Below are 27,267 nucleotides of genomic sequence, written 5' to 3'. Positions count from 1 at the left end.
GGTTGATGGACATTGGCTGCTGGTGCTCTCCAGTCTCACGTTGCCTTTCCATTTGTAGGTTTGGTAATGGGCTTTTGGGTTTTCTGCCACCTGTGGTTGTCTTCCTGAAAATGAAGCTGGGGTGCCCAAGGTTCATGTGATGGAAAGTAATAAAGCTTCCTTCCAAGGCACCATGTTTTCTTACTGTCTGAATCTGACTATAATTTGAGGCCTAAAGCATCTACTTCTTGGAGTCTGGAGCTCTGGCATCTTCCATTTAGCCTCAGAGATTTCTTTCTCAAAGTGGTCACTGCAAGAACTAAGTACAGGAAGGCAGAAGGGAAGACGTGTCAAACCCAAGAAGCCCAAGTTGTAAGCTTCTGGCCGTGATGGCTTACAGAAGGATTTGATGAAGTGGGGAGGGAATGGGTTGTGAAGGAGGTAGAAAGAGATCCTTATTAGATTCAGGCTGAACTGTACTGGTGTGCCCTGCCAAATAGCGAAAAACATGAAATAGCAATCAGGTGATTGATAAAGGCAGCCTGGTTGGATGAATTGGAAGCTAGGCAATTTCTCTGGCTAGCTGCCTGCTATCCATATACACTACTTACTCTATTTCATTTAATGTCCCGCAGTCCTGCCAATAGGGGATATTATCCCTTTTCACAAATGAGGAAAAAGCCTCGAAGGGATTAAATAAGTTGCCACAGTCTCTTTACTTGTAAGTGGCTAAAATGAATATGATTTCTTACATCCGCGCCTCTCTTCTGAAATACAGGACACACAGATATGAACAGTACTTATCTTCTTATGCAGTAAGTAAAATATTGAGTGGTCCACCTGCTGAAAAGGCAATAATAGTTTTTTGTCACTATACTTCAATATAGAGCTCTTTCTTAAAATTGCAGATGGGCCAAATTCAGTTGCATTATCTGGCCTACTATGTGCCAGGTGCAGTACAAGTCCTGGGGATACCAGGAAGAGTAAGACCATGGTCACTGATCTTAATGGGGAGTTGAAAGTGGGGTGGAGGGAAGGAAGACATTGACCTGTAAATAAGCTCTGTACCATATGAGTCAGATGCATTTAAAGAAGGAGAAAAGGGGAACGTCCCTTAGGGATTACAGAATGATGTCAATGTCCATAGAATAATTCCTACTATTGTTTCCATTGATTCTTTGTTCATTGCCAGGATTTGCCAAGAGAAGTATGGGATGCTGTTTTTGCAGAGGTGAAGTCCTAACCATGGGATGTTGTAAACAACCTTGGGATCTTTTCTAGCTAGAATTTTAAATTCAGGAGGGTAACAAAGCTTTTGTTTATGGTGAATGAAGAATCTGCCATTTCTACAGCCATTAAACCTTTTCTTAACTTCAGCTGCACCTCTCTGCACCCCCTTGTCAGACCAAGGAGGTCAGTGGGGTTTCTAATTCCAGCTCAGCGCATAACTGGCACTCGTTGTTTTGCCACGGGGCAGTAGAACTTGAAATCTTCCTCTGATTGATTCATATTGGTATTTTTAAAAAACATTTTATTTATTTATTTTAGAGAGGGGAAGAGAGGGAGAGAAACAGCAGTGTGTGGTTGCCTCTCGTGCGCCCCCTACTGGGGACCTGGCCCACAACCCAGGCATGTGCCCTAGACTGGGAATCGAACTAGCAACCCTTTGATCTGCAGGCCGGCACTCAATCCACTGAGCCACACCAGCTAGGGCCATATTGATGTTTTGGGAAGGAGTTAGAAGGGGATTAATTTTTGTTGGATAAAAAGTTGCCTCCTCACCCTTAATACCAATTAACAAAAATTATAGATAAAGCATAAGTGTAAATCAAAGCCCAAGATGAGAAAAAATGATACAAAAGTTAAGCATTCTTTATCAAGTCCATCTCTCAGCCAAATGCATTATATCTCAGCCCAGAATGCTGAAGGTACTTATAATTCCTAACACCATGCCTTACCTTGACATACACCTGATGAAGAATAACAACACAGTTACAAATTTACCCTTGGTCATCTTTAAGGAATCCTGGATGATACGTGTTCTGGAGTCCACCATACTTGGAGACCACCTCCCTGTCCTGGAACAGATTGACCTTAAGGTCTTTTTGGTAACAATTAGATGGGAATGTAGGAGGATGGGGAGACTCAAAGATCAGTCAGAATGTTTTGCACACTCCCAATTCTCTAGTAAACACAGTATAAGCTGTACTTAGACATTGCCCTCGGCTTGACGGTGGGATTCTTTAGCACCTGATACAATAAAAGGTGTCAAACCCTTTAGTGCTTTTTTCAGGGCAGAAATAGCAGGGAGATAGAGTCATAACTTTTGTAATTTGGGATGTAAATTACATATAACCATGTCAGGATTTTCTTAAGGGTTTCAGTCTAGAAGGCCGAAGACAGCAGGTGTTGATTCTGCTTTCTAAAAGGTGAACTCCAGAAAATTATAGACTAGTGAGCTATACAATACAATTCTAGAAAATTGCTAAGCTGTAGGGTTGGGTTTTTTTTGTTTGTTTTTTGTTTTTGTTTTTTTTAAGCATTTCGTGGCAGTCAACAAGGATCAGTATTGGTTCACCAAGAGCAGGCAGTTGTGTTAATTTTGTTTTTCCTTTTAGGCTTAATACCAGGTTGAACCACATGAAAGTGCTAATTTTGAAAGTCAAAAGCAGTTGAATATCAATTTCATATGCTTCATTCTAATGGTTTTTATTGTGTTTTTGATAATAAAATTATGCATGTTCATTGTAGCATACTTAGAAAATATAGAAAAATAGAAAATAAAATTTACTCACAACGTAACAGTCCATTTTAGGCATTTCTTTCCATCTTTCTCTATATGATGATCACACGAATACTATTTTTAAAAATCATAATTTAGACTATAGTTCATTTTTATAGAGTGTCTGGCTATTTATATTAAATATATTGTAAGCATTTCCCTGGAATCAGGTATTTATACAAACAATTTTCACTGTTAGGATTTCAGCAGGTAGATGTTGCATCATTTATTTATCCATACCCCTACTCAGCACATTCATGTCATTTCTAGTGTTTCCTAATAAATATTGCTGCAATAACATCTGAGTGAATCTGGGTCCCTATCTCTGATTATTTCCTTTGGATAAATTGTCAACAGTGGACTTTCTAGGTTAAAGGATATAAACCCTTAAAACATATTTCCAAATCCCTTATCATAGAGGAGGTCCTATTACGCTCCTGCCAGCAGTGCGCGACAGTAGTTACTTGACTATACAACGTTGCCATAATTAGCTGTTACTTCTAAGACCAGCAGAGGAAGTGAGATAGGCCACTTTTGTTTTTCTACCTTTAATAGGTTTTATTTTTAACCAAACAAGATCATATAATCTGATTTTATCAAAGGACCTCACAGAGTTTTTTGTAATATTGTTACAGTCCAGTCAAACCAATGTGAACTGAATGCAAACAGAATTGGGGGATCTGTGGTTTGGCAACCAGCTATATCCTAGAAATATGTAATTAGTGGATTTGTGTCGTCTGGTAGGGATGCCTCTATTGTGTGGTCAGCCTCTGTGACCCTGTCCGGACCAACGTTTATAGAGATTTTGATGAAAACAGAAAGTACACTCAGCAGATTTGTAGGTACCGTATTTTTTGGACTATATGATGCACTGGACCATAAGACACACCTAGGTTTTAGAGGAGGAAAATAGAAAAAAACAATGTTGAAGCAAAAAATGTGGTCCTGCTCCTGCCTCCTGTGACCCTGCTCCACCACCGCCTCCACCCCCCGCACCAGCGAGCCAGGTAAGCTACATTTGGACTATAAGATGCACCCCCATTTTCCTCCTAAATTTGGGGGGGGGGTGCATCTTATAGTCCGAAAAATACGGTATGTCACAAAGCTGAGAGGGATGGTTATTAGTTCTCTCCTACCAGGCAGTGTGTGGGCCCTTTAAGTATAGGAGCCACACACAGTCCTGGGAACATTTCTTCTGGAATCAGCTGTGTGGCCTTGGACAATGTTATCTAACCCCCCCCGCCCCCCCCCCCCCCCCCCGTGCCTCAGTTTTCTTATCTATAAAACTAATCAGCAGAATACTTACCTCATATGTTTGTTTGGAAGATTAAATGAGTTATTACCGTATTTTTTGGACTATAAGACACACTTCCCCCACAAATTTGGGAGGAAAATGGGGGTGCGTCCTATAGTCTGAATGTACCTTACCAGGCTCGCTGTGGGGGGGGGGGGGCGGCGGTGGAGCGGGGTCACAGGAGGCAGTATCAGGACCACATTTTTTGCTTCAAAAATTTTTTTCCTATTTTCCTCCTCTAAAACCTGGGTGCGTCTTATGATCTGGTGCGTCAAATAGTCCGAAAAATATGGTAAATCTAAAGCACTGAGAATAGTTCCTGGCCCTTAGAAATGATCAGTAAAGGTTAGCTGCTGTTACTGTTGTTTATCCTTCTCTCTTTCAAATGGTAGATAATATATAATTCTTAAATGAATGAATGACTAAATCAATATCATAAAGACTTTGGGGAGAGATAGAATGGGCCCATACTGTAAGTGAAATGTAATGGGTAGGTCTTGCATTTATGTTTTGTCATATTAGACTGCCATGTAAAGAAAGGTTGAGTTACACTGTTTAGCTCCAGAAAGGATAGATGTAATTAATTGACGGAAATTAGCAATAAGGGACTTGGTACTAATTAGCTCTACAAAGCAGAGTTGCCCTTTCAGGTAGTGGCAGAATTCAAACAGAAGCTCGAGACCATTATACAATAGAAAAGAGAAACCTTCTTTGGAACAGAGGTTAGACTCGGTTACCTCTAAAGTCCCTTCCAGCTCTAGGCTGGCTCTGGGATTCTGAGTGGAATACCCAGGATTATCACAAAACATGTAGTAAGGCCTCATGAAGGCATGTTTAGAAGGGCCAAGGCTGCTAATCCGTGCCCACCCCCGCTCTCCCTGCTTCAGTGTTTCACCTGTTACATGGCAGCCTGGTATCGGCCCATTCCTCAGCTTGATGTGGTCTCACAGCCTAGCTTGCTGTCCCTGGCTGCTCCCTCCTCAGCAGCAATGCCTAAGGGATGCACGAATATTTGAAATGAGGGCACCTTTTTCATAAACATACAAGAAAGTCAAAGACTTGCTGCTTGCAAAGTATATCGCATAATTGCTTAAAGAACAAGAGTTTGTCCATGTTGGATGTGCTCTCGTCGAAGCTCTATAGGGACCAGAGGATGGAGTTTGTCTTTGGCTCCGGAGCTCTGGGCTCTGGGTTTCTGTACTTGCATGGTGTCTCCCCAAAGTAGAGTGTCAATTTTCTAATCCCCTGGGAAGGGTTGCTGAGCCCACACTGTTGTATATTCTATATGGGCTTACATGCCTTGGGCTGAGATGATTTTTCTGTCATTATGTACTTTGATTCCTTGCCCTTAAACTGTTTAAAGGTAGCTTCAAAATAAAGTGAAAAAGCTGACTTGGGAGCCCAAGCAGTTGCTTGCTTTCTTAGGGTTCTTTGCCGAATGATTTCTTGACATGTCTTGTCATTGTTTTGTGCTGTTCTCCCCATTTATAATATTTGGAGCATTGGCTTTTTGCCACACTTGTCAAGGATTTATGGGAGTTAATGACATGTAGTATATAAAGTACTTTGAGATTCTTTCATATAACTTGGTATTATCTTGAAAGCAAGAGGTTTAACTGTTCATTTGTTAGATAACTAGTGAGATTTTAAACAGATATAATCACACCATGTCTGTTATTTAACGTATTATGTGATACACACACAGTTTTAGTGCTCAAATTTTAAACAGAGTGGCACTTTTTCTTTTCTTGTTTCTGTTTATAAAACCCATTTTGGGGAAATGCCTTGCGGGGGAAACTGGGAATTAGGGTTCTGCAAAAAAATTCTCCAGTCCGTGTTTTTGAATGTTCTGGCTTGTCCTTAGTGCTGCTGTCTGGTAACCGAGATAGCTGAAGTGAAGAATTCAGGACATCGCTGTCTTTTGCTGTTGGTACTGATGTGTGTTGGCAGCTTGTGTTATAGAGGTGCTAACTGAGGTCCCTGCTGTGCAGGGCGTGGCAACCAAGGGGTTGCTGCTGTGTGTGCCAGGTGGGTCAATATGTTTTTGAGAAAACATCTGTGGAATTTGACAGTGGATATTGTTTTGTAGCTATATTAATTTTACCCCTTTTGAGTAGTATCGGTTTACCAGCCAGAATCTAGAGCATGTAAATGCATTATCAGAATGATTTGAAAGAATGATGTACACAGAGGGGGTGAACTTTACAGGGATGGTTCTGAGGCTTTCAAGGCCTAGAGTCTTGTTGCATGTATTTTGAGCTAGAGTGTTAAGCCTGGTGCCTTAAGAAGGCTTTGCTTCTCCTTTTAAACTTAAGAATTTACTAAACCAACAGCTTTGTAGCCTTTAGTAGAAGGATTGTATGTAGAGCTTGAAGGTCCTTGAAATATACAAGCCATAGAGGGGAATAGATCTGTTTACTCTTGTCCTTGTGTTGTTAGGTGCACAATGTAGAGCTCGGCAAAATAATAATGAGAACAATAGAGACTGAATAGCTGGATGATTTTTTTAAAAGGTTACTAAACATTAGATTTCCAAACCCATCTCATTTAGACTGAAAGGAGCCTTAGTCTAACCCCCTCATTTGACAAATGAAAAAAAAAAAAAAAAAAAAAGCAAGTCCATAGGGGCTCACCGAACCAGAATCAGGACTGGCGTAAAACCCAGGACTCTTCCTTTCCAAGCCAGAGCTGGAATGGATCTTACCATTCTGCTGTCTGCCATTAGAACACTGCTGCAGCGTTTAGAAAATACCAAATCATGAGAAAATGACTCTTTCACTGAAATGATGCAGTTTCTGAGTTCATAGTCCTAAGCAGGTTTTATTATTTGTATTAAGTAATTCTCAGCTGTTCCATAGTCTTTGGAGAGTATGAGTTGGCTGTATTTATTTTCTCCACCTTTTACCCAGTTAACAGAATGCTTATTCTCTTATTGCCACTTAAAAGTCATCTGGAAGACTCATGCTGACAATGTAATGCACAGTGAAGGAAGGGGGTAAAGTAGGAAAACATAATTATTGCATGCAAAGTCTTTTTAAAGGCTCTTTTCTCTTCCCTCCTCTATCTTTTCCCCAGCCTAGTTGGGTGGATCTGATTTGTATAGCTTTTTTTTCCTTTTCTTTTCCTAAATTGGGTAAGAGCTGCAAAACTGTTCAGGAGAAGCCATAAACTATAGCAAAGCATGTGAAAAGACAGTAGTTTGTGCCTTTCTGAACCTTGTTATAGATCTGTGGATAGTCTGGAGCTTACAAAACTATACTTAAATATTTTCTATAATATAGGTTGAGGACAGATTTCTATTTGCTGGTGATGACTGTCAAAACAACTTCCCTAGAGCGATTGTCAGAGAGTGCCAGGCCTCATTTTCTGACTGAGAAACGGCTTTGGTTTATCCTCACTGTGTTTTTACATGATGATTTCTTCTTTTCTCAAGTGCTTATGACATTTAATAAATTTGCAGTTGAGGATTGTGGCAGCGAGTAAACGTGAGAAAAGGAAATTGGGCACCTGGAAACTATTTAAATATAAACAAATGACAACAGAACGTAACCAGGAACGATATGATTTGAAAATTGTGAATGAAAGTGATCGAGGCCTAAAATAAACCAAAACTGTATTTCCTCATTCATTCCTTTCTTAACCAAAGTTATTTTTCTTTCAAACACAAGCACATCTTTTGTTTAATCCTTGGGGACTGATAATTTACAGGACTTCTTTATTTGTTCTTGATGGACAGCCTTTGGATTTGGTGCTCAAGTTGTGTCTTTTTTCAGCTATGTTATACTGAATCCCAAGCTTTCTCAAGGCATATTTTAAAATCTGAACTAGTAATAGGCAGATTTATGTACAGTATAGTTTATATCTGCTTTTTAAAAAAGATTTTATTCATTTATATTTAGAAAGAGGAGAAGGGAGGGAGAAAGGGAGGGAAAGAAACATCAATGTGTGGTTGCCTCTTGCACACCCTCTGCTGGGGACCTGGCCCACAACCCAGGCATGTGCCCTGATTGGGAATTGAACTGGTGGATCCTTTGGTTCACAGCCCATGCTCAATCCACTGAGCTACACCAGCCAGGGCTATATCTGGTTTTTTAGAAAAAGCTTTTGGCTTCTGCTAAGTTGGGCATCTACCCTGGAGCATGAAATACAGTACAAAAAGGTTTGGCCAACATGACTTTCTAAGCCTCCTTGCTGTGTATATATATTTAGGAAATATTCTGCTCATAGGGAAGATGTCTTAGTAAGTTCGGGTTACACCAAAAGCATTCTGAGCAACTCACTTTGATATGTGGGACTAAAATACTTGAATGCTGATATTGTATCATTTTGGAAAGAACTTTAATACTCAGCATTTTATTTCTGTCATACATTTTTGTTAAGGCAATGGAAAAGAAATTAGGTAAATATATTTTTTATTTTTTAAAAAGATTTTATTTATTTATCTTTAGACAGAGAGGAAGGGAGGGAGAAACAGGGCGAGAAACATCAATGTGTGGTTGCCTCTTGTGCGTCCCCTACAGGGGACCTGGCCCGCAACCCAGGCATGTGCCCTGACTGGGAATTGAACCAGCGACCCTTTGGTTCAGAGGCCAGCACTCAGTCCACTTTGCAACACCAACCAGGGCAGGTAAATATATTTTTTAAAGAGTAAACTTTTTAAATCTTTAATTTTTTATTTTTAAAAGATTAGTTGTGTTACCTTTCTTATTATGGTAAAAAACAACCAAATTTACCTTCCTCAATTTGAAGTGTACAGTCCAGCAGTGTCAAATATATTTACATTGTTGTGAGACCGATCTCCAGGACTTTACCTTGCAAATCTGAAACTATGCTCATTAAACAACATCCCTCTCCCCGTCACCCCCACCATTCTGCTTTCTGTTTCTATGAATTTTACTACTTAAGATAGCTCATTTAGGTGGAATCATATAGTATTTGTCTTGTTGTGACTGGCTTATTTCACTTGGCATAATGTCCTCAAGGTTCATCTGTGTTATAGCATGTGACAGGATTTCCTGCTTTTTAAAAGATGAATAATATTTTTATTTTATGCATATATCACATTTTCTTTATCCATTTATTCATCAATGGACATTTGGGTTTCTTCCATCTCTTGACTATTGTGATTAATCTTTAATTTTATTTGTGTTTTGAATAATTCATTTTTGCTAGGTTAAATTCAAACATACAACTTCGTGCCGATATGCATGTGTAACGGAGAGTAACACTAGACAGAAGTATGTAAAAGACCTGTGGATTTGAAGACTAAAATATATATATATATCTTAAAATTTTGTAATATTAATATTGATTTTTAAATGCCTAAGTACTTTATGTATTCTATTTTGGTTTTGATACCAAAATAGATGCCTAAAATAGTTTTGAAATTGATTATCAATCAATTGACCCTAGAACCTGAAGGTGTAGAGTCTTTGAGGTTATGCAGTATTAATAGAAGAAGAGTTCATCCTAGGCACGTACAACCTTAAATTTTCTTGAAAGTGAAATAGCCTCGGAGTTTTTCTGAAATGCTCATTTACAGTTTTACTGCATGAGATTTACTGTCAGTTATAAAAACATGTCTTTGAAGTTTTGTGAAGCATTATGTCAGCAACCTGACAATACAGGTGCAGTATGCAACTCATCACTAGTTGCAATAGAGTAAGAGATGAATGTTTGCCTTTTGGAGTCTTGGGAAGAGGACCATTTCTTTTGACTAACTCCCCTGGAATCATTAAATATAAATATGGAGAGAATGTTGAGCTCCGCTTCTCTAGATAAGACATTTACTTAAGCTACTTGTTACCATTGATTGCTTCTATGGGCCAAAGGAAATGAAAGTGTAGGCAGGCAGTCAGTTGGCTAATGATATAAAGAGGAAGTAAAACGTAGGACTGGCTTAATAGTTCTAGGTTGAAAGTACAGACAATAAATAGTAATTTTATATGGTCTTGGAAATAGTGTCCATATACTTGATGTGAATAAGAATTAGTAATGCCAGGTGATAAGGAAAGCATTATTTTAATGTTTATGTGTTTTGGAAATGGAAGATAATCCTGATTCAAAGAACAAAAAAACTAAAGATGTTCTAGGGGTGGTAAGCGAATTTATTTGATGTGATTTGTTACTAGGATTTTCCCATAGAGTACTTAGATATTCTCAATAGTTTCTTTTTATAATACAAGGTAAGAGCAATTTGGCATCTAAGTTTTAAATAATGTTTCTACTTAATTTTGTTGAGTCTTCTTAAACATGTTGGATGGCCTATGCTTATTTTCTGAATTGAAATACACTAAAATTATTTTGGTTTTAAGAGCTCTTAGAGCTGATACTTACTGTCTTTTTCCTGTGTGTTGGTCACTATCCTAAGCACTTTAAATACATTAGTTTATTTAATCCTCACAGCCATCATGAGATTACTAACTTCTCTTTCCCACAAAAGGAAATGGGCTACAGACAGGCTAAATAACTTGCTTAAAGTCGCACATCTATTGATGGAGCTAAGATTCCAGGCAGTTGAGTCTAGGCCCACATTTATCATTTTAATGACTGTTATGTGAAAGTTCTGGACACTCAGCACACTCTAGGGCTTGAACAAGTATTGATTATATCTGTTGAACTTCTTAGGGTGACTGGAGATGTTATAAAAGTTTGCTGTAAAAGCCTGCAGGGAAGCCATTGCTCTGAAGGTGACTGATTTACTTAAATGATTTCAATCCAGGATACTGATTTCTAACCTTGAGGTTCATTTGTCAAATCTAAAAGACAGTGAAGAATGACCTCAGAGAGTCCTTAGGCAGATGATATTGTTTTGTTAGCTTAGTATGGTGATAGAAAGCTTTTGTCCTTTGCTTTCATAATTGTAGAGAACAGAGTTTAAGAACCGGCCTTGGTTCAACCTTTTCATTCTACCAGTTGAGGAAGCAGGTGAGAGAACCTTCTCATAGAGGGAGAGTGCCAGAGCCAGGACTGAAGATATACTAGCTCACACTGGCCTTGCCTTGTGCCAAGTACTGTTCTAGGTGCGTTATGCATGTAAACTCATTAACTCTTCAGAACAAACCTATGAAGTAGACATTGCTACATACCCATTTTGCAGGTGAGGAAACCAAGGTTATTAACTTACCCAAAGTCATGTGGACAGTAAGTAGTGGAGCTGAGATTTTAATCTAGGCAGTTTGGCTCCAGAGTCTGTGCTCTAAACTACCCTACTAATGGTTGTAATATAATGTAATTGCCATCCTTTTTCGAAGGGCAAAAATGGTTCAAAATCAGCTATTTCATATGGTTTATTCTGACATAAATTGAGATCCTTCCACAGCATGTTACCACCTTGCAACAATGGGTATTTGTGGTTATTAGCAACATTTGCTTATACGGAGATTTTCCCCCTAGCCCCAGCCAGCTGTAGAGAGATACTATTCTTTTTCCTACAGTGTATTTGCGTGTATCTCCATTGTGCTTTTTCTGACATTTGCATTCATTTTTCCTAGTTGGTATTTTTTGACTCACATTTTACAAACAGGCAAGATGAGACTGGCAGTGCCTGTTCCAGTATCGTGCCAAATAGAGGCGTTGAGAGTGGAAATCCACACTCCTGACATTAGGAGGAAAGCATTCAGACTTGAAGCTGTGGGTTTTTCTTAGACAGTTTTTTTTCAAGTTGAAGAAATTTCTTTCTTGAGAGTTTTTTTGAATCAGGAATAGATACTGGATTTTTTTCAAATGCTTTTCTCTGTTTATTGAGACGATCATAGGGTTTTCTGTTGTCGCTTTATTTTTTAGTTTGTTGATACGGTGACTTACAGTGATTGATTTTCAAATGGTAAACTAACCTTGCATTCCAGGAGAAAATCCCACTTGGTCATGATATGCCATCCTTTTTTATGTATTTTAAAAAGAATTTGATTTGCTAAAAGATTAAGAATTTTTACATTTATGTTCACAAAGAATATTAGCCTTAGGTTGCTTTTTCTTGTGATATCTTTGTTACTCTTGGACAGACCAGAGAAATGCTAGCCTCATAGGATGCCTTGGAAAGTATTCCCCTCCTTCAATTTTCTGGGAAAGTTTGTGTAGAATTGGTATTTTTTTCTTCCTTACATGAAGTAATCCACCACTGAAGCTTTCTGGGCCTGGACTTTCATTTGTGTAAAAGTTTTAAACTACAAATTCAATCTTTTAAATAGATATGGGGCTGTTCAAGTCATCTATTCCTTCTTTTTTATCCTCACTCAGGAAGTTTTTCATTGCTTTTAGCGGAGGGGAAGTGGGGGGAGAGAGAGAGAGAGAAAGAGAGTAACATTGATGTGAGAGAGAAACATGTATTGGTTGCCTTCTCATATGCGCCCCAACCCTCTCATATGCGCCCCAACCCTCTCATATGTGCCCCAACCCCGGATTGAACCCGTAACTTGGGTGTATGCCTGATCGGGAATCAGACCTGTGACCTTTTGGTCTATGGGACAACGCTCTAAGCAACTGAACCACACCAGCCAGTGCTACCTGTTTCTATTTGAGTCAGCTTTGATAGTATGTGTCTGATAAGGAATTTGTCCAATTTGTTGGCATTAAGTTGTTATTCCCTTTTTGACTCTTTAATTGCTGTATAGTTGGTAGTGGTGCTATCTCTCCTTGTTGATACTGGTAATTTGTTTGGTCACTTTATCAGCTACTGTTATCTGGCTTCTCAATCCAGTTAGACTACTTCTCCACACAGCTCCTGTGATTACTGCCCTCAGGCAAAAAGTTAGACAAATGGGCCACTTAGCCCGGAGTCTTTCCTTTTCTCCAATTACAGTTGGCTGCCTTCCAAGTTCAGCCTGTGTTGTGTTTTTTTTTTTTTTTTTTTTTTTTGGTTACCCTCTAGGACCTGCAGGTAATTGTTTTATCTTTTATCTGGAAGCTATAATTGCTTTCTGTGAGAGGGTTTGTCCAGTGCTGGAAGCAGAATGTCTGGGATTTTGGTTTTATGACATTCTAGCCAATTGAGACATGCTTGTAATAGCTGTGGTCACAGTATGGAACTGGCTTACTTAGCAGTTACTTTCTAGTCATTGTTGCCTTGATTGGATTTGATATGACATAGCTCAACTGGATATGTGGAATACATTATGGAGTTAGAGAAAGGTGAAAGGAGAAATTCAAAATGGTTTCAGTGGGGAAAACCATTATCACTTTAAAAAGTGAGCATTCATGAGTACCAAATACATCAAGCTTCTGAATGATATTGAGTGCTTTTGCTTGTCAGGGGGAAGTTTTTCAAAGGATGGAAGAAAACACTGATATATCAGGCCTGAAAACAAAGCATTTCTAGTTTCTTGATGTTTAGTATATTAAGTAAATAGTTTTAGGTCATATTAATGCTATAATACTTCAATATTTTATTTGCGATGGACTTAATTTTCTGGTCATTTTATATTGAACATTTATGCCCTTTTAGCATATACTGCAATTTGAATTGAAAGATGCTAGGAGAAGTCGTCTTAGGTCTCTGGATCTCAGCCTGGTATTTACTGAGTGGTAGCATGAGCCGTGCACTGTGCTAGGCACAGGAGGTTCAGCGATGAACAAGGAGGTTGTGTGACTTACAGGCTCAGAAATCTGACTCTCTTGGCATACACCGCGGATGGTCAGACTCACATGTACATGCCCCAATGCCAATTTGTTCATTTGAAGTGACAACTACAGCTGTTAATTAGACTGGTGAGGTTGAACTGAGAGATTAGTGCATTTTCTCTTTATAGACAAGCCACATGGGAAGCCAAATTATAATCACAAGGTTGCTTGGTGAGAATGGAATCAAAACAAAGAGACTGGGTTAGATAATCCATGATTAGGATACACCTGCCACATGGACTATTTGGGTTTCCCCTGAATAATGCTGAGCAGTAAAGCTTCACAATGTCTGGTTCTTTGGGTTTATTTCTATGGCGACTGTTTTCCTTTGTTCACACAATTTTTTTGAACCAAACTATAATCCCATTTACTAAATGACAAGCCACATTCTAGGCCTGCTTCCTGAGATTACACTTAGATCACCTTTAGAGGTTTTCAAATTCTAAGACTAGGCATACAAGACAGTCTTTTGGTTAATTTCAGCAGAGTGCTGCCATATCCATTGTGCAGGTAGGTTTTACCCTCGGAGGGTGGCTTTTTCTTTCTTTTTTTTTTTTTTTTTTGCTTTATATTCATAGTCTGGAAGGGATGTGTGAATCCAATATAATTGTCTTCATTTCATGTACTGCCAATAATTTAGTTTTACTCTATTTAAATTTATATAGACTTCTATCTTTCATATGACTCAGGTGCCAGACCATCGTTCTTAAAATCAATTGTTTTTTTTTTTTAAAGATTTTATTTATTTTTAGAGAGAGGGGAAGGGAAGAAGAAGGAGAGGGATAGAAACATCAATGTGTGGTTGCCTCTCACGTGCCCCCCCCCCCCCCCCCCCCCCCCCCGCATTGGGGACCTGGCCCGCAACCCAGGCATGTGCCCTGACTGGGAATCGAACTGGCAACCCTCTGATTCACAGGCCCATGCTCAGTCCACTGAGTTACACCAGCCAGGGCTAAAATCAATTGTTTGAATGGGAAAGGCTGATCTGTCCTAATGGAGGTAAAATAAATTTATTTGAAAATGTATGAAGTATCAAAATTTAAAAGTCCTAGGACTTTAAAGTCCCAGTCTAGGACTGGGTCCTAGAACCTAGGACCCAGTCCAGAAAGTCCTGGGACTCAAACATACACATGTTTGATTTTTTTAAAACTAAGGAATATACTAGAATTTCCTATAAAAGATCCAGGGAACATGAAAAGTAGTTGCCTTCAAGGAGGAATGGCATGACTTGAGATATAATGGAGACTCAAACTGTGGAATGGTGAGCCAATTTCACTTATTACAGGGGTGTCAAACTCACCAGGGGCCACGTCAGCCTTGTGGTTGCCTTCAAAGGGCCGAATGTAATTTGAGGACTGTACAAATGTAACTACTCCTTAACTAGGCGCAAGGAGTTTGGCGCCACCAACAGGCAGAAACAAGGTGCCGGGCTGGATAAAACGAGGTGGAAGGCCATATTTGGTCCACAGGCCTTGTGTTTGCCACCTGTGACTTACTAGATTCTTCTATTATTTGCCTCCTCGATTATTGTCTGTATATCAGCTGTCCATAATCAGAGTTAAAGGACCATCTAGTTAACTATTAAAAAAAAAATAATGTTAAGACCCAATGGCTGCCACATTTGTCCACATCAGTTCTTGTGTTTTCAGTAATCCAAACAAAGTGGCATCACTGTGTATACGTCCTCCAAAACCTATGGGCAACCAGCAAAGCTTTGGTTGGTACCAGTTTACAAGTTTCTTGAAGGGAAGAATCGGAACAACAGCGGCAGTAGTGGTGGTAGCAGCAGTCATGATAGATGTGTGTAGGGCTTTGTCGTTGTCACAGAGCCCTTTCACCTAAATTATCTAATTTGAATTTCACAGGTAGAAGTATAATGTATATGTATGTTGATAACCATTTCTGCTTTTTACCCAGCCACTTTTTCCTATTGTAAGTTTTTGGCCTGAAAAATGGGGAAATGTGTTTGTCCCCTTTGAACTGTCACAGTGCTTTCTTTTACAGACAAATGTAGTTCTTCTGTGAAATTTTAGATTATACTTACAAGGATTCTTAACACCACATTGATTGTTGGAAATGAAAAGCAAAGCTGAGACTCAGTATCTGACTTTTTGGGGTGGGACTGTCCTTTAAAAGCCTCCTATTGATTTTTTTCATCAATAAAAATACAATGCCATGCTACCTTTTTTTAGTCTTTGTGCCATTCATTCTTAAAATATATTTCCAATTAATGATAGATTTTCTTGCTATTTTGGTATTGTTTTTATTTTTTAAAATTTTATTTTTCAATTACAGTTGACATTCAGTATTATTTTATATAACTTTCAGGTGTACAGCATAGTGGTTAGACAGTTACCCAGTCTGCAAAGCGATCCCTCCAATAATTCAAGTATCAACCTGGCACCATACATTATTATTGCTATATTATTAACTGTGTCCTCTATGCTGTACTTTACATCCCCCTGACTATTTTGTATCAAAAATATGGAACACTTCACGAATTTGCATGTTATCCTTGCCACAGGGGCCATGCTAATCTCCGTATCATTCCAATTTTAGTACATTTGCTGCGGAAGCAAGTGCGTAAGAGCATTCTTTATGCACGTTACTTCTGTAGATATCAGTGTTCTGGATCTGCACTGTATAGCATAGTAGCCACTAGCCACAGATGGCTACTCAAATCTAAATTTTACTTACTTGAAATAAAATTAAAATTTCGGTTAGCCATAATAGCCACATATTAAGTGCTCAATAGGCATGGTAGCCACTAGCTATATTAGTATTCGATAACACTGTTCTAGAAATCTACTAATACTTAGTTTTGGGGGGTAGGCTATCAAATAATTTTGCAATTGTTTATAAATTTATCTTCAAGATTTATGTTTCTAAATACATGTATAGAGCCTGTCTATATGATGTAAAATATATTTTTAAGTATGTTTTTAGAAATATACTTAAACTTTTAGTTATTTTTAAAGATTTTATTTATTTATTTTTAGAGAGTGGGGAAGGGAGGAAGAGAGGGAGAGAAACATCGATGTGTGGCTGCCTCTTGTGCACCCCCTAGTGGGGACCTGGCCCGCAACCCAAGCATGTGTCCTGACTGGGAATAAGACCAGCGACCCCTTGGTTCACAGGCCGGTGCTCAATCCACTGAGCCACACCAGCCAGGGCTAAACTTTGGATTTTCTTAGCGCTTACTAAGTAACAGATCTTATAGGTAATCAGCACTGGACATTGAAGTAGAAATTCATGTAATAATAAAAATGTCCAGTTTTCTTCTTTCTGTGGGTGCTCAAGTACAACAGAAGAATTGGAATGTGATTCTGCACTACTTAGAAAATGCTTAGCTGTCATATAAAGAAAAGTAACTGACAATAATCCTAAGATGATTTACATAGTTGAGATTCCATGATACAAAAATTTAGGTCAATTGTACTCTCATTAGATTAAATATTAGAGAGTTTAGCTTGAAAAGGCATTTGGCAATTGGAGAATCTCTCAAGTGTAAAACTGATATTAAAAATTTGATGTCACATGTTAGGATCTGAAGTGTTAGAAGTTAATTCAGTAAGATGTCGAGTATACCCCATTTACCCTTCCTTCGTTTTCCTTACATATCTAAGTTGTACAGGACTAGAGGAAAAAATCCAGACTAACATCCCAGAACTATATTTTTGCCATGGGTGATTTAGGGAAGTTCAGGTTTAATGCTGCATTCAGATGAACTAGGATCGACATTTCTCTGATCCTTGCCTGAATGAGAATGGTCTCCTGAGTGGCTGGATACAATCAAGAGGCCTATTAGCGGACGGTGACCAACACTATGCCATAGTAAAGGCCGGGATTGGATAGATCTTATTCAAGGGTTTTACAGAACAAGAGACATTTGGATACACTGGGTTCCAGACAGATGGAGACAATGGTATGACTATGCAAGAAGTGATCACCTTTTAAAAACAAGAACAAAACCCCATGAAACACTGGTAGTTGTTACGTTAGTGGGTTCTGTGCGATCAGATGTGTGTTCGGTACCTTTTTCACTTTTAAAAGCCATCGCTTTCTTGCAAAGTCAGACAGTATTAGAATCTCGAAAGACAGCTGTTTTTTTAAAGGCCTTTCCACTAGTTGGGGTGTTGTGTAATATTCACATAGAAAGCAAATATTCCCCCTTTCATGTCTATATTCATTTCAGATACATATTTTTTTGCCTAAGTAGCAGTTTGTTATGAGCATGAGTATAGAAGAGAGGTTTTTATTCATACATATTTAAAGAACATAAGTAATAAAAACATTTCCCTAGCTATGACAAAGAACAGCCTTTGTTTAAGGGTTAGGTATGTCTAAGGAAGTGACTCTTGTTAAGAACTGAGGAATAAAATATAGTTCATCTTATCTTGTGTAAGGAAAATTGTCCTAACTTGCATGCTGCTGAGTGCCTAATTTACATTTAAAGCTGAAGTAATGAAGCCTTTATTTTTTGCCAGAAGCTCCCATTTCTCTCCCAAATATATTCTCTATCAGACAAAAAAACCCACATTATTTTACATGGTAATGCGTCTTTGCTGATGCAGAAAAGCAACATAATTCAGGATGAAGGATTAATTTAAACTTCTTACACACTTGTGCAGATAAAATTATTTCTAGAGATCAAAAGGTGGGTTTGCAGGGCACACCAAAAGAATAGCTTCATCCTGGTGAAGTGCAAAGGAAGGGGTATTGTCCTTTACTCACCAGGAGGAAGAGGTTCCTGAAAACTGTCATGGACGTAGACTTTAAGTCTGAGGACTTCAGACTTCATGGCAGCTAGTCACAGGGGATCCAAAGTTGAGAGTGGATATATGGAAGCTTTTAGGAATAAACAACATTTATATTCAGTTAAATAAATCTTCTGAATATAATACAAAGTGCCCTTTCACTATACTGTTTTATTTAGTAATAAGGGATACTAACTGTTCATTTTCATGCACCATCCCTTGTTCAATAGAAATTTTGCTTCGTTGCAGGTAATGAGCATGCTTTAAGGCATTTCCTCTCCTCCCCCACAGCTGTTTTTCCATCTAGCTGTTCAGTGCCCTTCTGATTTTCAACCTCAGAAACTGTTGATGCCCATCTTCCCAGGGCTTCCCACCACCCACTCCCGCTCACGACTGACTCTTAGATGCGATTTTCAGTGTACAGTTGTGAGTCCCAAGTGTGTTTGCACTTACCTCCTTTTATTTTTCCTATGGCTTCATTCTAAAATTTTTTTATTCCTGTTCTGCCATTAGCTTTTACCTTTCTTTCCTTTTTCCCAACCCTAGCTCCATCTTTCTTTAATTATCCCCAACAAGACTGAATCATAGTTCGTGCAATTTGCATATACTGAAACTGAATGAAATTTTTGAAGGTGCCCCCAAAATACACAGAAGTAAGTTTGAGAATCTGCAAGTTCAATTTAATAAGATTAGATATGGGAAATCAGCGTAGTATCCTGCAAGTGCACATGAATATGTGTGCTCTCAAATATTCTGTGTGCCTCTGCACCTATACACCATAGCCTGAGAACTTGGAATTGTGAAAGGTACTCAAGAACTTTCAAAGCTTCCAACACAGTTGATGTTTGAGCACAAGCAGTCAATGTGCTTGCTGTCAGTTCGTGGCATAATCACTCATGTATTGAATTTCACTTTGGATTTGTGAACAAATGGACTTATTTACAGCTTTTTGGAACCTATTATGTCCCGAAGTCAAAAAGCTCCCCTGCTATTCCAACACAGGAGTTTCAGATCATGGATAGCAGTCACCTGGTAGTTCCTAAAGCCAGATCTGTGCCACCAGTCTCCATTCTTTGGGCCAAGGGGGTGTCCCAGGTGGGGCGAGAGTGCCTTTGACCCTCCCTCCCAGCCCTGCCTAGCTGGCAGACATCAGACTTGGGAGGAAGCAAAAACAGCTTCTCACTGGAAAGATGCTGAAACTTCTGTTTTGTGAGCAACTGCATTTCCTGTTAAGCCCGGGGTGGTTGTGTTGTATTTTAAATGTATCTGTGGGCTTTAGTTTGTGTTTTTATCTTTTAGGAAAGATTATATGCAATGACAGTGTGCTGTGTTTTTTAAGATGTAAAACATTTAGGACGTTCTGATTTCCATGTTGTTTAGAGTTCTTATCCCATGGAAGAACATCTAGAAAGATAGTTGAGAAATTTGTAATTATTTCACCCTAATTTGGTATTCCCTATACTGGGAATGTGAAGAGTTTTTCTTGTCATCATCAATATATATCATAGTTAATATTTTCTGACTATTTCCTCAATAAGAAGTAGTTGGGTCTTTGTACTAGTTTTGGGGGTACTTGGGTGAGATATATGAAATAGATTCAAATATCGGGGCACTCATAACAGAAAATATCAAAGCTATTGCCTTAGTTCATCGGAAATCAGGAGAAAAAGTTATCAGCCTGAATGAGCTGAAGTTCAAAGTAAGACTGTGGTCATTATTCATTACCTCTTTTCTTTCAAATGGTAAAATTCTTGGGTTTCTGTGGACAAGGCTGCTTTTTAATGGCATGTTCTCCAAACAGCTGTTAAGCACCCCCCTCCCCAATACCACAGACCACATCTGTTCGCACTGTTGATTAGATAGAGGATGGAGAAAGAAGAGAGGCTGTAGCATGTGTAATTACCAGTAATTAATTCTTGTTGCGCCTCCTCATTTCCTTCTATTCTAACTCCACCTACTCTTCTTCCTGTCTCTGTTGTAAATTCTATTTCATGTTGGCTACTTGTGGAAAATAATCTTGATGGGTATACAGCTGTTTTCCTAAAATTTTACATTCACCTTCCAGTGAAGCTTTTATTTTTCTTCTGGAGGCAAAAATCTCTTGATAAAGCAAGGCAAATAAGAAAATACTAAAGTGAGTGAGCCTATCTCTTGGGGCTAGCTTTAATGCTTCCTTATGTTCTGTTTCTATTGATACTGTTCCCAGCTGTCAACAAATATTTATCAAATATATTCTCTCTTAAAGGAACTCTTGCAGACTATATTGCAAGGCATGAATAAGTGCGAGGAAAACAAATGTAAGTTACAGGTCTGGTAATGTACGGTGTAATTAGAGACCTACAATATGTAAGTGGAAAACTAACGATACAAGTTAATATATTATAATTGTAACATAAATGATTACCGAAATTGTCAAGACCACATAAGACGGAGGTAGTGTTCTATTCTTTTTCTTTCTCCTTGGGCTAAGGTGAGGCTAAAGAAAATTTCAGTTTGAGCATTGTTAGATAATGTGTCACAGTAAAAGAGATATATCATAGGTTTGCTGTTTAAAGGAAGTTCACAGCATGTCTTCTTCACAGATCTAAATAGCCTAGAGTTTCAACATGCGATGCTTCTTGTGTGTCTGTTTTTAGGAGAATGGAGCTTCAAGTGGAGCATTTTAAAACTGCTTGTTTTTAAAATTTAAGATAAAATTTAAAATGTATTTGCTGTATCAGTCAGGGCCGAAGCAGGGATTAATAGGAATTATTAATGGGAGTAATAGGAAGATTTGATAGAGGGATTATTTACCAAAATGTGGGCAGGGTCTATTAAAATTGCAAAAGAATTGTGTGAACTCAGAGGCGAGTAATAGTAGGGGTGTCACAGTCTTAGGTGAAAAGGAGTGAGCGGAGGAGCAGATACCTAACTTAGAAAGAAAGAGGGAGGTGCGTGCAAAGGGTCTTCTGATGGCAGGTGGATGGATCCAGCCAGCCTCTATGTGACCAGTCAGGGGAAAAGCCAGGGTCATAAATAACCCGTCCTCACTTCCGTCCTGATCTGTGCACTGTTTCTGATGGTCTAAACTCAACTGTAAATTAGGGGACAAGGAAGCTCTTTCAATGCAACCCATTAAGTCAGCCCTCCCTCCCAGAGAGCAAGGTGGGCAATGGAAGTGGATGGGCAAAGGAAAGATATCTGGCATATTTGGAGACTTTGTAAATTTGCCTGGACGTGAAAAATCCATCTTGGATGACATAATTCTGTGCTCTCAATAATCTTGATGACAGTAGGCATATGTCTGGAGTCAGTGTGCTTTATGACATTTTAGTCACTTCTCCAGCATGTGCACAGGGTATCATCCATGTTGGTCAGTAGTTCTGAACTGGGGGCAGTTTTGCCCCCCACCCCATGGGAAATTTGACAACGTCTGGAGTCATGGTCATGTATGGGCTTTATCATTAGGAACTGGTGGAGGGTAGTGATGATGAAGGGAAAACAGTGATGTGCCTTTTCACTTCATTGGGGTAGTGCTCAGATGATTGTGGAAGAACCTTATCTAAGCAGTGGTCATTACCTTTGGCAAGAAGAGGCTGCTGACCTTTAAAGGAACAATTTAAGTTCTGAGAATGAAGCTAAAAGACAGCATAGGTTTTATGCATTGAGCATGAGGTGGGTGGAGGGATCAAGCCCTAAAAGATAAAGAAGGAAATGAGACCATTGAGGATAATTGGGGTGCAGACTGCAAGCTCCTCAAGGGCATGGACTGTATTTTATTCATCTTCTAAGAGTTAGGTAACACATCTTGAGCAGTGCAGACTATCAATACATATTTGTCAAGTGAATGAGTAACCCTTAATTTAGGAGAAGTTGATACTGTAGAACCGGGAAGAAGGCACCACTGGGAAGGGAAAGTTGGAAGATGCTGGGAAAGGAAGAGGTGGGATTCGTATTATCAAAGGAAAGATAATCTGAACTACAAACAAATGAGAAAGCTAAGCCTTCAAGGACATATTGGCTTATGGGATCCCAGGTTTCCAGGCTTTATGTTTGTACTTGACCTAGACTTGTACCCCAAGGCTTCTTTTTCTTCTTAATGCAATAGATAAGGACAAGGACATTTGTTCCATTCCTCTTTAATTAGCACTGCCTTCCCTCCCTTTTAATATTAATGGAACTAGTCCCAGCGTAGAGCTGGAACTAGTCCCTGCGTAGAGCTAGAGCCATGCTCCTTCTCTTTTTGGACTCATCTAAAGACTTAGGCACGTCTCCAAAGAGCAGGTTTCAGTAGATCAGGCCATTGGTGTGCGATGTGGTGTGACTGGCTCAGTCACTCTGTTTTTATATTCCTGTAAGACAGTTCTCAAGTCCTTTGGCTTTCATTGTCATACTGTGAAAACTACTGAGTTGGAAGTGATCCCATTTGTCTTTTAAGTTCCTTAAGGGCAGTAAAACTCCTTTTGTACTTACCTCAGTGCTGAGCCCATTGTAAATGCTTGTTGAATTTGGGCGTTTGTGGAGGGTCACTCCTAAGATTGCAGAGAGAAGTGGTAGAGTGAGATAGGGAAGGATATCTTTACGAAACCTTGACCATGAAGTGTTTGGCCGTCTTGAGTGACACATGATGTTAAATTCTTGGTTGTATTCAAGTGGGTTGTGTATAGAATTAGGAAATAAAGGAGAGAAGAGGAATTTAAAATACTGGTATGGGGACTGGAGGTAATGAGAGAGCAGAACTCTTTGTTTACTTGAACAGGGGTCATGTGGTTGATAAAGTGTGTGGTCCCATGTGAGGAAGGACCAAGTAAATCTGAAATATCCACCATTAAGACTTACCCGTATTGGTACAAGATGGTTAATTTTGTAGATTTTTAAAAAAGATTTTATTTATTTATTTTTAGAGAGAAGGGAAGAGAGAAAGAGAGGGAGAGAAACATCTATTGGGTTGCCTCTCACATGCATGTAATTGGGGACCTGGCCCACAACCCAGGCATGTTCCCTGACTGGGAATCGAACTGATGACCTTTTGGTTTGCAGGTGGGCACTTAATCCACTGAGCTGATGCAGACACCGGCCCACAGTGTCTGCGGCATTATGGATGAGACAAGACAAATTCACACAGACTACAGAAATCCTGTGGAGGAGAAGGGATGACACTGCTAATCTCGCAGTGAAAGAGAGGGCCAGCCCCATTGCTTGCCTGGGCAGGCTTTTATTGGGTTTAATTTGCATAGGAGTACAGGGCGTATATGTAAAGCTCATCAATCATTGTCAGGCAGAAATGATCAAACAGTAGATAATACTCAACTATAAGGGCTTATATAGAGCCAGTGTCAGATAGCTAAAGAGCCATAAAACTTTGGGGAACAAACTCATTTCATGCTTGAACCCTTATCATTTAAATTGAGGGTATTAGCAAAGTAGGTTTCATAGGATTTTGTGCATACTTTCTTAGGCCTGATCACCCTAGGGAACCAGCCCTTTCCAGTACAGGGTCGCACCCACCTCTGGCATTGTTTCAGGCTTAAGGCATTGTTTCAAGCTTAAGTCAGGAAAGGGAAATAAGGCAGCTAAGAGATTAGGAGACTCCTTGCAGACAGAATGAGGACTCAGGCTATGTCAGAGCCAAGGAGTGATGGTCTATCACTCCCTTTTTCTGTGGCCCCCCAAGTCCTTCACTGATGGCCCCATTGCTGACTGTGCCTGTCTTAAGTTGTCCCTCCCTTGAGGAATCTTACCTGTCATTGGCTAACCAGTCATCCCCATGGGGCCAAGCAGGGTGAAGTGAAAGGGGGCAGAGGCAGTGCCCCTGCCAGGGAAGATAAGCTTTGTCTCCTAAGTGGCTTATGGTCCCAAGGTCTTTTTACTCAGCCTTAGCCACAAGGGGTTACAGCTTCTAAAACCTGGCAGGGTGGTTCTCAACACTGAGCCACACCAACCAGGGTTTAATTTTGTAGATTAAAAAAATTATCTTTATTGCTGCTAATTTCATAAACATGTTTTTGTTATCTCATCATGAATTTAAAAGAGCCATCATCATCTACCCATCACTCAAGTCAAAAGTCAGGATTTAGCTTTAGTTTTTATCTTATCTTCTGCATCTCAAACTTAAGCATGTCCTGATTCTACTTCCCATTCAGGTCTGCTGCTACTATCTTAGGCTATACCCACGTTATCTCTCCTCTGGACTACTGCTTCTGCTCCTCACTTCCCACAATCCATTGTCTATGCTCCTTCTTGCAGATTTTTTAAAAACCAAATCATGTTGTTCCCTTGGCTCCCTCCACCACCTGTAAGAGTACTTCTCACAAAGTAGAAGCTCAATATGCATTGTATAAACCAGCTGCAAACGTTATTATGATGTCTTTACAGACAGCAAGCTAACCAAACTTTAGACTCTCCTAATTGAAGTGACACATTGTCTCTCTAATGATAGTAATAGAATAGTAGTCACAGATTTGTTAAGGCTCATCTTTTTTTTTCTCTTCTCGTCTTGTGACTGATGGTTGACACCCACTGCTTGGATGGTTAGGAAAGGATTCGTATGTGGCATTGGAGCCAGCAAGACCAGTCGCTCCTCTTTGGCGATCTCTTGGATAAATCAAGAGTAGCCGTATGAAATACAGCAGGCAACTCCCTATATTGTTATAGAACTGGTTCGACATAACTAAGAAATCACTACAAGTTTTGGGGGAAGGCTAATCTTTTTGACCCTTTTGAGAATTGGGTAAAAGCTTTTGATTTTTTACCCAGAAAAATGCCTACCTACATGAAAACAGAATTTTGTAGACCATTAAGGGGGTTCAGAGACTGAGCCATAGCTCACAGTGGGAAAACATATCTTCAAAATCATGTTGTTATATTTGGTATGGGTTAAAACATCATTTTTGAAATATAAACTATAGCAAGTAATGTGGCAAAATATTGGGAAATGGGGATATTGCAGAAAAGAGATGAAATTCCGACCTCTTTGATAGGATAAGGGGCGGGCTTAGGTTGCCAGGTGGATATCCCCGCCCATCCTGACAAGAGATAATTTATTTTCTGTGATTCTTTTTAAAAAATATTTATTTTAAGAGAGAGGGGAAGAGAGGGAGAAAGAGGGGGGGAGAAACACCAATGTGTGGTTGCCTCTCACGTGTCCCCAGGGACCTGGCCTGCTTCGCAGGCTGGCACTCAAAATCCACTGAGCCACACCGGCCAGGGCTCTGTGATTCTTAATATAGGGATTATAGCACATTCTTAAGGGATAGGGAATTGGGGGTGGTGTTGTTTATCAAACACAAAAACTGAGGAACATTGACTATTTTGCCTTCTTTTGTTGAGGAGAGAAATATGGAAGGTAAATACTGTCAGGATGGGCGGGGTAGGACAAAATGGCAGCCGAACTACAACCTGGAAGAGACACGGCTGATGTCAAACCAGGGAACCACCAATGATAGGTTGCCACTTTGTTCAAGGAGACCAATCCCTAACCCCCACGAAGAGAGCCAACCAGAATTTGGTGCATAAAACTCCGCCGTATTCCCTGCTTGGGAGCAACTTCCCTGGCCCGCTCTGCGGACCTGGGAACCTCGCCCAGGTGTGCAAACCCCAATAAAGCTCTGTACTGCCTAATTTTGTGGCTGATTGGCATTTCTTCCTCGGTGGAGCCTAAGAAAACCTTTCATTTGGTGCCGAAACCTGGGAGGAGTTGTCTGCTGAAGACCACTCCTCTACCCACTCCCCGAGGAGGCCTTGCGGCCACTCCACCAGTCCGGACTAAGAACCAGAGTAAGTGCTGTTGCCCTTACTTTTCTGGTCCCTGAACACCGATTCCTGGCCCCCGTGTGCTGGGAGAGGCTGCGCTCTCACCAAATCACAGCGCTGTGTCTGGGTGACCCTTCCGGGAGAGGCTGCTCTCCCTCCACTGAGAGGCTCTAGGCACTGGAGGAGATGTCCCTGGGCCTAGATCCTCATTTTTACCAGACTGGATCAGCAACTTGGGTTGAGGGACACTGATTTCCACTTGCTAATCCTCGCGGGACCAGGAGTGGGGGGGCAGGAGTCCAAACCAGACCCTAAGTCACCTCTGGGGTGCCTCCTGAAAAATTTGCCAGCTATTGATCCTGGCCTCAAGTGAAAACAGCTGATTTTTCTAATGGCCAGGCCATTATATCAGCTCGATAATCACGAAACCTGGACTCCTGAAGGTACTTTCAATTTCGTTACCCTTACTGACCTAGATAATTTTTGCAGATGGACTGGCAAGTGGTCTGAGGTTCCATACATTCAGGGCTTTTGGGTCTTGCGCTCCTGCCCTGATCTGTGTGCCCAATGCTGCACAGCTCAGGTTCTCCTGGCCCAAGGGAACTCTGACCCTTACGGCCTCCTAAGCCAACTGCCCCAGAACCCCCTTCCTCCTTTTCTGATTCCCCTGAAGATCTTGCTTCTCCTCCTCCTCCTCCTCCTTATCAGCTCCCGCCGATGGCTACTCCAGCCCTGGCCCTCCCGTCTCAGCCGGATTCTTCCCCTCCCTCTGAAGACCTTTCCTCCCCAGTCAGCTCACACTCCCGCTCTCGCCTGAATCTAGAGCGCCTAGACTCCTGTATTTGTCCCCTCCGGGAAGTGGCAGGAGCAGAGGGTGTCGTTTGGGTCCATGTACCCTTCTCACTAACTGACCTGTGTTCAATTGAGAAACGCCTAGGCTCTTTCCACCTCTAACAACTGTAATTCCCAAAGGGAGGGCTCTGCCTTCCCCTTGCCCTTCATCTCAGGCAGTCAATTACGATAAACTCAGAGAAGTCACCCAAGACCCCGGAGAAAATCCGGCCCTATTTCTCAACAGACTAACCGAGGCAATGGTGCTCCATACC

The 27,267-nt window shown here is 40.2% G+C and overlaps 1 protein-coding gene and 1 pseudogene across 4 annotated transcripts in view; one reads left to right on the top strand and one right to left on the bottom strand.

The window, feature by feature from the left end:
* The window catches only part of POLA1 (DNA polymerase alpha 1, catalytic subunit), a 299,926-nt gene that overhangs the window by 73,321 nt on the left and 199,338 nt on the right, over positions 1 to 27,267 (top strand). The window lies entirely within an intron of this gene.
* Positions 16,152 to 16,252, bottom strand: LOC112313418 (U6 spliceosomal RNA; annotated as a pseudogene).

The sequence above is a fragment of the Desmodus rotundus genome, chromosome X, assembly GCF_022682495.2.
Source record: "Desmodus rotundus isolate HL8 chromosome X, HLdesRot8A.1, whole genome shotgun sequence".
NCBI classification, from domain to species: Eukaryota; Metazoa; Chordata; class Mammalia; order Chiroptera; family Phyllostomidae; genus Desmodus; species Desmodus rotundus.
This window is presented reverse-complemented; position numbering and strand designations above follow the sequence as displayed.